At 48.4% G+C, this 12,179-nt stretch overlaps 2 non-coding genes and 2 pseudogenes across 2 annotated transcripts; all 4 read right to left on the bottom strand.

Annotated features, from left to right (window-relative positions):
• Nucleotides 1-2,240: 2,240 nt before the first annotated feature.
• LOC137322276 (5S ribosomal RNA) lies at nt 2,241-2,360 on the bottom strand. Its single transcript, XR_010963032.1, has one exon. It is a non-coding gene; the product is annotated as a 5S ribosomal RNA (ribosomal RNA).
• Nucleotides 2,361-5,348: 2,988 nt separating this feature from the next.
• LOC137322274 (5S ribosomal RNA) lies at nt 5,349-5,468 on the bottom strand. The gene has a single exon (XR_010963030.1). It is a non-coding gene; the product is annotated as a 5S ribosomal RNA (ribosomal RNA).
• A 3,000-nt stretch (nt 5,469-8,468) lies between these two features.
• On the bottom strand, nt 8,469-8,588 carry LOC137322358 (5S ribosomal RNA; annotated as a pseudogene).
• Nucleotides 8,589-11,588: 3,000 nt separating this feature from the next.
• LOC137322341 (5S ribosomal RNA) lies at nt 11,589-11,708 on the bottom strand (annotated as a pseudogene).
• Between the last annotated feature and the right edge of the window lie 471 nt (nt 11,709-12,179).

The raw sequence follows: 12,179 nt of genomic DNA, 5'->3' as shown, positions 1-12,179 counted from the left end.
ACTGCTCACAGTACTCCAGGTGCGGTCTTACCAGGGTTTTGTATAGCTGCAGCATAACTTCTGCCGCCTTGTACTCTAGTCCTCTACTCACACTTTCACCAGCTACGGATAGGGACCAAGTTAAAAACAAGGACCTCAAAGGTAGCAATCTCTGCAAGGGAAAACATTTACTGGCCTGTGGCCTCCTTCTGTGCTGTACTAAGAAGTAAACTTAGCACTGACCTTTCTCACATAAAAACTCATCAACACCTGCGCTGGACTTCTGGCTAGTGTCTTCGCGACGAAAGCCCCTGAAATCATTCAATAAACACATGCCGTGATTGTTGGTCGGGAGAGGCCTTTCGGGACTTTCCGCATGCATGAACTAAAATGGGCATCAAAATGGTGATGGAGAGGCTTGTAGATTATGTGGTGTAGGCATAAGAAATGGGGCAGGCAGAGGCCCTAAGGGGTGAAATTGACCTGTCGGAGGCCCGGCAAAACCTGGGGAGAAAGGGACAGAAGTCCAAATGTTGGGTAAAGAAAATGTAGATTCAATATGAAAAGTCAGTACTTGACTGCTTACCTCACGCAATTGGAGGGTTGCCAAGCCTCCAGGATTGCCCTGGAGTCTCCAGGAATTAAAGATTAATCTCCTGGACACTGCTGCCAACCAACCGTGGAGAAACATCATAGAGGCATTAAAAGAAAAATGGTTTTTCCTTTTCTTTGAACGCTTTTCTTAATTAGTTCGAAAATTATAGCAGATGGGTCAAAAAGGATGTTTGACTGGGTCGGGTGGTTGGAAGTCATGTGATAAAACCTCCAGGAATGCGTCCAACCAGAGTTGGCAACCCTACCTACCCTTCATTGCCTTCCCCTGGCCTTAACCTTCATTAGCTTCACCATTCCTTCACTCACTCACCCAATCACTCACTCACTCACTCACTCACTCACTCACTGCTGCAAAAACGCTGCTCCCTCCTGCCTCAAAATACAGACAACCGGGGAGCAGCCTTTTCTCCTCTCCCAGGCCCAGCTGCTTAGAAAAGGCTCAAGCCCACACCCCAATTTAAGTCACCTTGGCCCAATTCAGGCCAGAAGAAGATGTGTGCCTTTCCGCACATGGATAAAAGCAGCCGCTGGCCCCGATTTGACCGGCAGGTCGGCGAATGTTAGTCTTCATCTCAACAGGGCTGGAATACAATACAAAGTTATGCTACGGTTGTATAAAGCTCTGCTTAGACCGCATCTGGAGTACTGCGTTCAGTTCTGGGCACCACACCTCAGGAAGGATACACTGGTCTTGGAGGGGCTGCAGCGCACATTTACCAAAATGATACCGGGGCTAAAAGGGTTAAGTTGTCAGGACAGGTTGCATCGACTCGGCTCGTATTCCCTTGAGTTTAGAAGATTAAGATCTAATTGAGGTGTTTAAGATTATTAAAGGAGCTGATAGGCTCGATAGAGAAACTATTTCCTCTGGTGGGGGAGTCCGGAACAAGGGGGCATAATCTGAAAATTACAGCTAGGCAGTTCACGGGTGATGTCAGGAAGCACTTCTTCACACAAAGTGCAGTAGAAATCTGGAACTCTCTCCCCCAAAAAGCTGTTGAGGCTGGGGATCAATTGAAAATCTCAAAACCGAGATTGATTGATTTTTGTTAGGCACGGGTGTTGAGGGTTATGGAGCAAAGGCGGGTAAATGGAGTTAAGGTACACATCAGTCACGAATGGCGGAACAGGCTCAAAGGGCTGAATGGCCTTCTCCCGTTCCTATGAACGTGCTGCCAGGAAATGGGCCGACGAAAGCGAGCGAGCGAGCGATCAGCAAAAAGACTGGCAAATGAAGGCAGCGTCGGCGTGAAGAACAGCAAACAGCGAACAAGAAAAGCCGACGGCAGTTGCTATTTCCAGGCGGTGTCCCAAGCGAGTACTGACCAGGCCTGCCTCTGACTTAGCTTGTGATATCGGATGGGATGGGGTACTTTTCAGAGGAGTGTGGTAGTAAGCGATGGCCTGCTTTGCTTCTCTTTACTTAAACGCTTGCTGCTTTGTGTATGTTTTTTGCCAGCTTATTTTCTTCATGTGTTTTTTTTTGTTGACTCTGTGTCGACTCCCTTGCCTTTGTCTGGCAGCAGGAGAATGTGCAGCAAAGGAATGGGCAAAGGAAAGCGAGAGAGAGTGCAGGAGCAAGCAGCAAAAAGCTTTGTGATTGAAGGGAGTGCGCAGAGCTGAGAGCAGCCTCTGCTGGCAAGAAAAGCCTACTGCACCTGGTATTCCCAGGCGGTCTCCCATCCAAGTACTAACCAGGCCTGACTCTGCTTAAGCTTCCGAGATCAGACGAGATCGGGCGTTTTCAGACTAGTATGGCCGTAGGCATTGATTGCTTGCTTTTCCCTTTACTTAAAGGGCTGCAGTCCTCTTCTTCATTCTTTACCACACTTTCTGCACTTGCCTGGCGCCGGGGGAAACAACATCACTCACAGGGTACACGCATTCGCACTGCCAAACACAAACACACACAAGTCCTGCTTCATCTGCAAAACAATCACATAGCAAGCTCAACGCTTCATTCAAATCCTACAACATAGCAACAGGAGGAGGCCATTCACACCCGCCTGCCTGCCTGCCTGCCTGCCTGCCTGCCTGCTCCGCCATTTCAGAACATCATGGCTCATCTCTCATCCAACTCCAGAGACCTGCCTTTCGCCCATATCCCTTCATACCTTTGCTTGACAAAAACCTATCTCTCTCACATTTCAATTTCGCAATTCAGCTCCTATCAATTGCCCTTTGCGTGAGAGACTTACAAACTTCTACCACCCTTTGTGTGTAGTAATGTTTTCTCATCTCTCTCCTCAAAGGTCTGGCTCTACTTTTTAGACTCTGCCCCCTACTCCTAGAATCCCCAACCAGCGGAAATAGTTGCTCTCTATCCACCCTATCTGTTCCCCTTAATATCTTATGAACTTCCATCAGATCACCCTTTAACCTTCGAAACTCCAGAGAATACAACCCCAATTTGTGTCATCTCTCCTCGTAACTTAACCCTTGAAGTCCGGCTAGCGTTCTAGTAAACCTACGCTGCACTCCCTCCGAGGCCGATATGTCCTTCCGAAGGTGCGGTGCCCAGAACTGCTCACAGTACTCCAGGTGCGGTCTTACCAGGGTTTTGTATAGCTGCAGCATAACTTCTGCCGCCTTGTACTCTAGTCCTCTACTCACACTTTCACCAGCTACGGATAGGGACCAAGTTAAAAACAAGGACCTCAAAGGTAGCAATCTCTGCAAGGGAAAACATTTACTGGCCTGTGGCCTCCTTCTGTGCTGTACTAAGAAGTAAACTTAGCACTGACCTTTCTCACATAAAAACTCATCAACACCTGCGCTGGACTTCTGGCTAGTGTCTTCGCGACGAAAGCCCCTGAAATCATTCAATAAACACATGCCGTGATTGTTGGTCGGGAGAGGCCTTTCGGGACTTTCCGCATGCATGAACTAAAATGGGCATCAAAATGGTGATGGAGAGGCTTGTAGATTATGTGGTGTAGGCATAAGAAATGGGGCAGGCAGAGGCCCTAAGGGGTGAAATTGACCTGTCGGAGGCCCGGCAAAACCTGGGGAGAAAGGGACAGAAGTCCAAATGTTGGGTAAAGAAAATGTAGATTCAATATGAAAAGTCAGTACTTGACTGCTTACCTCACGCAATTGGAGGGTTGCCAAGCCTCCAGGATTGCCCTGGAGTCTCCAGGAATTAAAGATTAATCTCCTGGACACTGCTGCCAACCAACCGTGGAGAAACATCATAGAGGCATTAAAAGAAAAATGGTTTTTCCTTTTCTTTGAACGCTTTTCTTAATTAGTTCGAAAATTATAGCAGATGGGTCAAAAAGGATGTTTGACTGGGTCGGGTGGTTGGAAGTCATGTGATAAAACCTCCAGGAATGCGTCCAACCAGAGTTGGCAACCCTACCTACCCTTCATTGCCTTCCCCTGGCCTTAACCTTCATTAGCTTCACCATTCCTTCACTCACTCACCCAATCACTCACTCACTCACTCACTCACTGCTGCAAAAACGCTGCTCCCTCCTGCCTCAAAATACAGACAACCGGGGAGCAGCCTTTTCTCCTCTCCCAGGCCCAGCTGCTTAGAAAAGGCTCAAGCCCACACCCCAATTTAAGTCACCTTGGCCCAATTCAGGCCAGAAGAAGATGTGTGCCTTTCCGCACATGGATAAAAGCAGCCGCTGGCCCCGATTTGACCGGCAGGTCGGCGAATGTTAGTCTTCATCTCAACAGGGCTGGAATACAATACAAAGTTATGCTACGGTTGTATAAAGCTCTGCTTAGACCGCATCTGGAGTACTGCGTTCAGTTCTGGGCACCACACCTCAGGAAGGATACACTGGTCTTGGAGGGGCTGCAGCGCACATTTACCAAAATGATACCGGGGCTAAAAGGGTTAAGTTGTCAGGACAGGTTGCATCGACTCGGCTCGTATTCCCTTGAGTTTAGAAGATTAAGATCTAATTGAGGTGTTTAAGATTATTAAAGGAGCTGATAGGCTCGATAGAGAAACTATTTCCTCTGGTGGGGGAGTCCGGAACAAGGGGGCATAATCTGAAAATTACAGCTAGGCAGTTCACGGGTGATGTCAGGAAGCACTTCTTCACACAAAGTGCAGTAGAAATCTGGAACTCTCTCCCCCAAAAAGCTGTTGAGGCTGGGGATCAATTGAAAATCTCAAAACCGAGATTGATTGATTTTTGTTAGGCACGGGTGTTGAGGGTTATGGAGCAAAGGCGGGTAAATGGAGTTAAGGTACACATCAGTCACGAATGGCGGAACAGGCTCAAAGGGCTGAATGGCCTTCTCCCGTTCCTATGAACGTGCTGCCAGGAAATGGGCCGACGAAAGCGAGCGAGCGAGCGATCAGCAAAAAGACTGGCAAATGAAGGCAGCGTCGGCGTGAAGAACAGCAAACAGCGAACAAGAAAAGCCGACGGCAGTTGCTATTTCCAGGCGGTGTCCCAAGCGAGTACTGACCAGGCCTGCCTCTGACTTAGCTTGTGATATCGGATGGGATGGGGTACTTTTCAGAGGAGTGTGGTAGTAAGCGATGGCCTGCTTTGCTTCTCTTTACTTAAACGCTTGCTGCTTTGTGTATGTTTTTTGCCAGCTTATTTTCTTCATGTGTTTTTTTTTGTTGACTCTGTGTCGACTCCCTTGCCTTTGTCTGGCAGCAGGAGAATGTGCAGCAAAGGAATGGGCAAAGGAAAGCGAGAGAGAGTGCAGGAGCAAGCAGAAAAAAGCTTTGTGATTGAAGGGAGTGCGCAGAGCTGAGAGCAGCCTCTGCTGGCAAGAAAAGCCTACTGCACCTGGTATTCCCAGGCGGTCTCCCATCCAAGTACTAACCAGGCCTGACTCTGCTTAAGCTTCCGAGATCAGACGAGATCGGGCGTTTTCAGACTAGTATGGCCGTAGGCATTGATTGCTTGCTTTTCCCTTTACTTAAAGGGCTGCAGTCCTCTTCTTCATTCTTTACCACACTTTCTGCACTTGCCTGGCGCCGGGGGAAACAACATCACTCACAGGGTACACGCATTCGCACTGCCAAACACAAACACACACAAGTCCTGCTTCATCTGCAAAACAATCACATAGCAAGCTCAACGCTTCATTCAAATCCTACAACATAGCAACAGGAGGAGGCCATTCACACCCGCCTGCCTGCCTGCCTGCCTGCCTGCCTGCCTGCTCCGCCATTTCAGAACATCATGGCTCATCTCTCATCCAACTCCAGAGACCTGCCTTTCGCCCATATCCCTTCATACCTTTGCTTGACAAAAACCTATCTCTCTCACATTTCAATTTCGCAATTCAGCTCCTATCAATTGCCCTTTGCGTGAGAGACTTACAAACTTCTACCACCCTTTGTGTGTAGTAATGTTTTCTCATCTCTCTCCTCAAAGGTCTGGCTCTACTTTTTAGACTCTGCCCCCTACTCCTAGAATCCCCAACCAGCGGAAATAGTTGCTCTCTATCCACCCTATCTGTTCCCCTTAATATCTTATGAACTTCCATCAGATCACCCTTTAACCTTCGAAACTCCAGAGAATACAACCCCAATTTGTGTCATCTCTCCTCGTAACTTAACCCTTGAAGTCCGGCTAGCGTTCTAGTAAACCTACGCTGCACTCCCTCCGAGGCCGATATGTCCTTCCGAAGGTGCGGTGCCCAGAACTGCTCACAGTACTCCAGGTGCGGTCTTACCAGGGTTTTGTATAGCTGCAGCATAACTTCTGCCGCCTTGTACTCTAGTCCTCTACTCACACTTTCACCAGCTACGGATAGGGACCAAGTTAAAAACAAGGACCTCAAAGGTAGCAATCTCTGCAAGGGAAAACATTTACTGGCCTGTGGCCTCCTTCTGTGCTGTACTAAGAAGTAAACTTAGCACTGACCTTTCTCACATAAAAACTCATCAACACCTGCGCTGGACTTCTGGCTAGTGTCTTCGCGACGAAAGCCCCTGAAATCATTCAATAAACACATGCCGTGATTGTTGGTCGGGAGAGGCCTTTCGGGACTTTCCGCATGCATGAACTAAAATGGGCATCAAAATGGTGATGGAGAGGCTTGTAGATTATGTGGTGTAGGCATAAGAAATGGGGCAGGCAGAGGCCCTAAGGGGTGAAATTGACCTGTCGGAGGCCCGGCAAAACCTGGGGAGAAAGGGACAGAAGTCCAAATGTTGGGTAAAGAAAATGTAGATTCAATATGAAAAGTCAGTACTTGACTGCTTACCTCACGCAATTGGAGGGTTGCCAAGCCTCCAGGATTGCCCTGGAGTCTCCAGGAATTAAAGATTAATCTCCTGGACACTGCTGCCAACCAACCGTGGAGAAACATCATAGAGGCATTAAAAGAAAAATGGTTTTTCCTTTTCTTTGAACGCTTTTCTTAATTAGTTCGAAAATTATAGCAGATGGGTCAAAAAGGATGTTTGACTGGGTCGGGTGGTTGGAAGTCATGTGATAAAACCTCCAGGAATGCGTCCAACCAGAGTTGGCAACCCTACCTACCCTTCATTGCCTTCCCCTGGCCTTAACCTTCATTAGCTTCACCATTCCTTCACTCACTCACCCAATCACTCACTCACTCACTCACTCACTCACTCACTCACTGCTGCAAAAACGCTGCTCCCTCCTGCCTCAAAATACAGACAACCGGGGAGCAGCCTTTTCTCCTCTCCCAGGCCCAGCTGCTTAGAAAAGGCTCAAGCCCACACCCCAATTTAAGTCACCTTGGCCCAATTCAGGCCAGAAGAAGATGTGTGCCTTTCCGCACATGGATAAAAGCAGCCGCTGGCCCCGATTTGACCGGCAGGTCGGCGAATGTTAGTCTTCATCTCAACAGGGCTGGAATACAATACAAAGTTATGCTACGGTTGTATAAAGCTCTGCTTAGACCGCATCTGGAGTACTGCGTTCAGTTCTGGGCACCACACCTCAGGAAGGATACACTGGTCTTGGAGGGGCTGCAGCGCACATTTACCAAAATGATACCGGGGCTAAAAGGGTTAAGATGTCAGGACAGGTTGCATCGACTCGGCTCGTATTCCCTTGAGTTTAGAAGATTAAGATCTAATTGAGGTGTTTAAGATTATTAAAGGAGCTGATAGGCTCGATAGAGAAACTATTTCCTCTGGTGGGGGAGTCCGGAACAAGGGGGCATAATCTGAAAATTACAGCTAGGCAGTTCACGGGTGATGTCAGGAAGCACTTCTTCACACAAAGTGCAGTAGAAATCTGGAACTCTCTCCCCCAAAAAGCTGTTGAGGCTGGGGATCAATTGAAAATCTCAAAACCGAGATTGATTGATTTTTGTTAGGCACGGGTGTTGAGGGTTATGGAGCAAAGGCGGGTAAATGGAGTTAAGGTACACATCAGTCACGAATGGCGGAACAGGCTCAAAGGGCTGAATGGCCTTCTCCCGTTCCTATGAACGTGCTGCCAGGAAATGGGCCGACGAAAGCGAGCGAGCGAGCGATCAGCAAAAAGACTGGCAAATGAAGGCAGCGTCGGCGTGAAGAACAGCAAACAGCGAACAAGAAAAGCCGACGGCAGTTGCTATTTCCAGGCGGTGTCCCAAGCGAGTACTGACCAGGCCTGCCTCTGACTTAGCTTGTGATATCGGATGGGATGGGGTACTTTTCAGAGGAGTGTGGTAGTAAGCGATGGCCTGCTTTGCTTCTCTTTACTTAAACGCTTGCTGCTTTGTGTATGTTTTTTGCCAGCTTATTTTCTTCATGTGTTTTTTTTTGTTGACTCTGTGTCGACTCCCTTGCCTTTGTCTGGCAGCAGGAGAATGTGCAGCAAAGGAATGGGCAAAGGAAAGCGAGAGAGAGTGCAGGAGCAAGCAGCAAAAAGCTTTGTGATTGAAGGGAGTGCGCAGAGCTGAGAGCAGCCTCTGCTGGCAAGAAAAGCCTACTGCACCTGGTATTCCCAGGCAGTCTCCCATCCAAGTACTAACCACGCCTGACTCTGCTTAAGCTTCCGAGATCAGACGAGATCGGGCGTTTTCAGACTAGTATGGCCGTAGGCATCAATTGCTTGCTTTTCCCTTTACTTAAAGGGCTGCAGTCCTCTTCTTCATTCTTTACCACACTTTCTGCACTTGCCTGGCGCCGGGGGAAACAACATCACTCACAGGGTACACGCATTCGCACTGCCAAACACAAACACACACAAGTCCTGCTTCATCTGCAAAACAATCACATAGCAAGCTCAACGCTTCATTCAAATCCTACAACATAGCAACAGGAGGAGGCCATTCACACCCGCCTGCCTGCCTGCCTGCCTGCCTGCCTGCCTGCCTGCTCCGCCATTTCAGAACATCATGGCTCATCTCTCATCCAACTCCAGAGACCTGCCTTTCGCCCATATCCCTTCATACCTTTGCTTGACAAAAACCTATCTCTCTCACATTTCAATTTCGCAATTCAGCTCCTATCAATTGCCCTTTGCGTGAGAGACTTACAAACTTCTACCACCCTTTGTGGGTAGTAATGTTTTCTCATCTCTCTCCTCAAAGGTCTGGCTCTACTTTTTAGACTCTGCCCCCTACTCCAAGAATCCCCAACCAGCGGAAATAGTTGCTCTCTATCCACCCTATCTGTTCCCCTTAATATCTTATGAACTTCCATCAGATCACCCCTTAACCTTCGAAACTCCACAGAATACAACCCCAATTTGTGTCATCTATCCTCGTAACTTAACCCTTGAAGTCCGGCTAGCGTTCTAGTAAACCTACGCTGCACTCCCTCCGAGGCCGATATGTCCTTCCGAAGGTGCGGTGCCCAGAACTGCTCACAGTACTCCAGGTGCGGTCTAACCAGGGTTTTGTATAGCTGCAGCATAACTTCTGCCGCCTTGTACTCTAGTCCTCTACTCACACTTTCACCAGCTACGGATAGGGACCAAGTTAAAAACAAGGACCTCAAAGGTAGCAATCTCTGCAAGGGAAAACATTTACTGGCCTGTGGCCTCCTTCTGTGCTGTACTAAGAAGTAAACTTAGCACTGACCTTTCTCACATAAAAACTCATCAACACCTGCGCTGGACTTCTGGCTAGTGTCTTCGCGACGAAAGCCCCTGAAATCATTCAATAAACACATGCCGTGATTGTTGGTCGGGAGAGGCCTTTCGGGACTTTCCGGATGCATGAACTAAAATGGGCATCAAAATGGTGATGGAGAGGCTTGTAGATTATGTGGTGTAGGCATAAGAAATGGGGCAGGCAGAGGCCCTAAGGGGTGAAATTGACCTGTCGGAGGCCCGGCAAAACCTGGGGAGAAAGGGACAGAAGTCCAAATGTTGGGTAAAGAAAATGTAGATTCAATATGAAAAGTCAGTACTTGACTGCTTACCTCACGCAATTGTAGGGTTGCCAAGCCTCCAGGATTGCCCTGGAGTCTCCAGGAATTAAAGATTAATCTCCTGGACACTGCTGCCAACCAACCGTGGAGAAACATCATAGAGGCATTAAAAGAAAAATGGTTTTTCCTTTTCTTTGAACGCTTTTCTTAATTAGTTCGAAAATTATAGCAGATGGGTCAAAAAGGATGTTTGACTGGGTCGGGTGGTTGGAAGTCATGTGATAAAACCTCCAGGAATGCGTCCAACCAGAGTTGGCAACCCTACCTACCCTTCATTGCCTTCCCCTGGCCTTAACCTTCATTAGCTTCACCATTCCTTCACTCACTCACCCAATCACTCACTCACTCACTCACTCACTCACTCACTGCTGCAAAAACGCTGCTCCCTCCTGCCTCAAAATACAGACAACCGGGGAGCAGCCTTTTCTCCTCTCCCAGGCCCAGCTGCTTAGAAAAGGCTCAAGCCCACACCCCAATTTAAGTCACCTTGGCCCAATTCAGGCCAGAAGAAGATGTGTGCCTTTCCGCACATGGATAAAAGCAGCCGCTGGCCCCGATTTGACCGGCAGGTCGGCGAATGTTAGTCTTCATCTCAACAGGGCTGGAATACAATACAAAGTTATGCTACGGTTGTATAAAGCTCTGCTTAGACCGCATCTGGAGTACTGCGTTCAGTTCTGGGCACCACACCTCAGGAAGGATACACTGGTCTTGGAGGGGCTGCAGCGCACATTTACCAAAATGATACCGGGGCTAAAAGGGTTAAGTTGTCAGGACAGGTTGCATCGACTCGGCTCGTATTCCCTTGAGTTTAGAAGATTAAGATCTAATTGAGGTGTTTAAGATTATTAAAGGAGCTGATAGGCTCGATAGAGAAACTATTTCCTCTGGTGGGGGAGTCCGGAACAAGGGGGCATAATCTGAAAATTACAGCTAGGCAGTTCACGGGTGATGTCAGGAAGCACTTCTTCACACAAAGTGCAGTAGAAATCTGGAACTCTCTCCCCCAAAAAGCTGTTGAGGCTGGGGATCAATTGAAAATCTCAAAACCGAGATTGATTGATTTTTGTTAGGCACGGGTGTTGAGGGTTATGGAGCAAAGGCGGGTAAATGGAGTTAAGGTACACATCAGTCACGAATGGCGGAACAGGCTCAAAGGGCTGAATGGCCTTCTCCCGTTCCTATGAACGTGCTGCCAGGAAATGGGCCGACGAAAGCGAGCGAGCGAGCGATCAGCAAAAAGACTGGCAAATGAAGGCAGCGTCGGCGTGAAGAACAGCAAACAGCGAACAAGAAAAGCCGACGGCAGTTGCTATTTCCAGGCGGTGTCCCAAGCGAGTACTGACCAGGCCTGCCTCTGACTTAGCTTGTGATATCGGATGGGATGGGGTACTTTTCAGAGGAGTGTGGGAGTAAGCGATGGCCTGCTTTGCTTCTCTTTACTTAAACGCTTGCTGCTTTGTGTATGTTTTTTGCCAGCTTATTTTCTTCATGTGTTTTTTTTTGTTGACTCTGTGTCGACTCCCTTGCCTTTGTCTGGCAGCAGGAGAATGTGCAGCAAAGGAATGGGCAAAGGAAAGCGAGAGAGAGTGCAGGAGCAAGCAGCAAAAAGCTTTGTGATTGAAGGGAGTGTGCAGAGCTGAGAGCAGCCTCTGCTGGCAAGAAAAGCCTACTGCACCTGGTATTCCCAGGCGGTCTCCCATCCAAGTACTAACCAGGCCTGACTCCGCTTAAGTTTCCGAGATCAGACGAGATCGGGCGTTCTCAGACTAGTATGGCCGTAGGCATCGATTGCTTCCTTTTCCCTTTACTTAAAGGGCTGCAGTCCTCTTCTTCATTCTTTACCACACTTTCTGCACTTGCCTGGCGCCGGGGGAAACAACATCACTCACAGGGTACACGCATTCGCACTGCCAAACACAAACACACACAAGTCCTGCTTCATCTGCAAAACAATCACATAGCAAGCTCAACGCTTCATTCAAATCCTACAACATAGCAACAGGAGGAGGCCATTCACACCCGCCTGCCTGCCTGCCTGCCTGCCTGCCTGCCTGCCTGCTCCGCCATTTCAGAACATCATGGCTCATCTCTCATCTAACTCCAGAGACCTGCCTTTCGCCCATATCCCTTCATACCTTTGCTTGACAAAAACCTATCTCTCTCACATTTCAATTTCGCAATTCAGCTCCTATCAATTGCCCTTTGCGTGAGAGACTTACAAACTTCTACCACCCTTTGTGGGTAGTAATGTTTT

Source organism: Heptranchias perlo, chromosome 5 (genome assembly GCF_035084215.1).
Source record: "Heptranchias perlo isolate sHepPer1 chromosome 5, sHepPer1.hap1, whole genome shotgun sequence".
Classification (NCBI taxonomy): domain Eukaryota; kingdom Metazoa; phylum Chordata; class Chondrichthyes; order Hexanchiformes; family Hexanchidae; genus Heptranchias; species Heptranchias perlo.
This window is presented reverse-complemented; position numbering and strand designations above follow the sequence as displayed.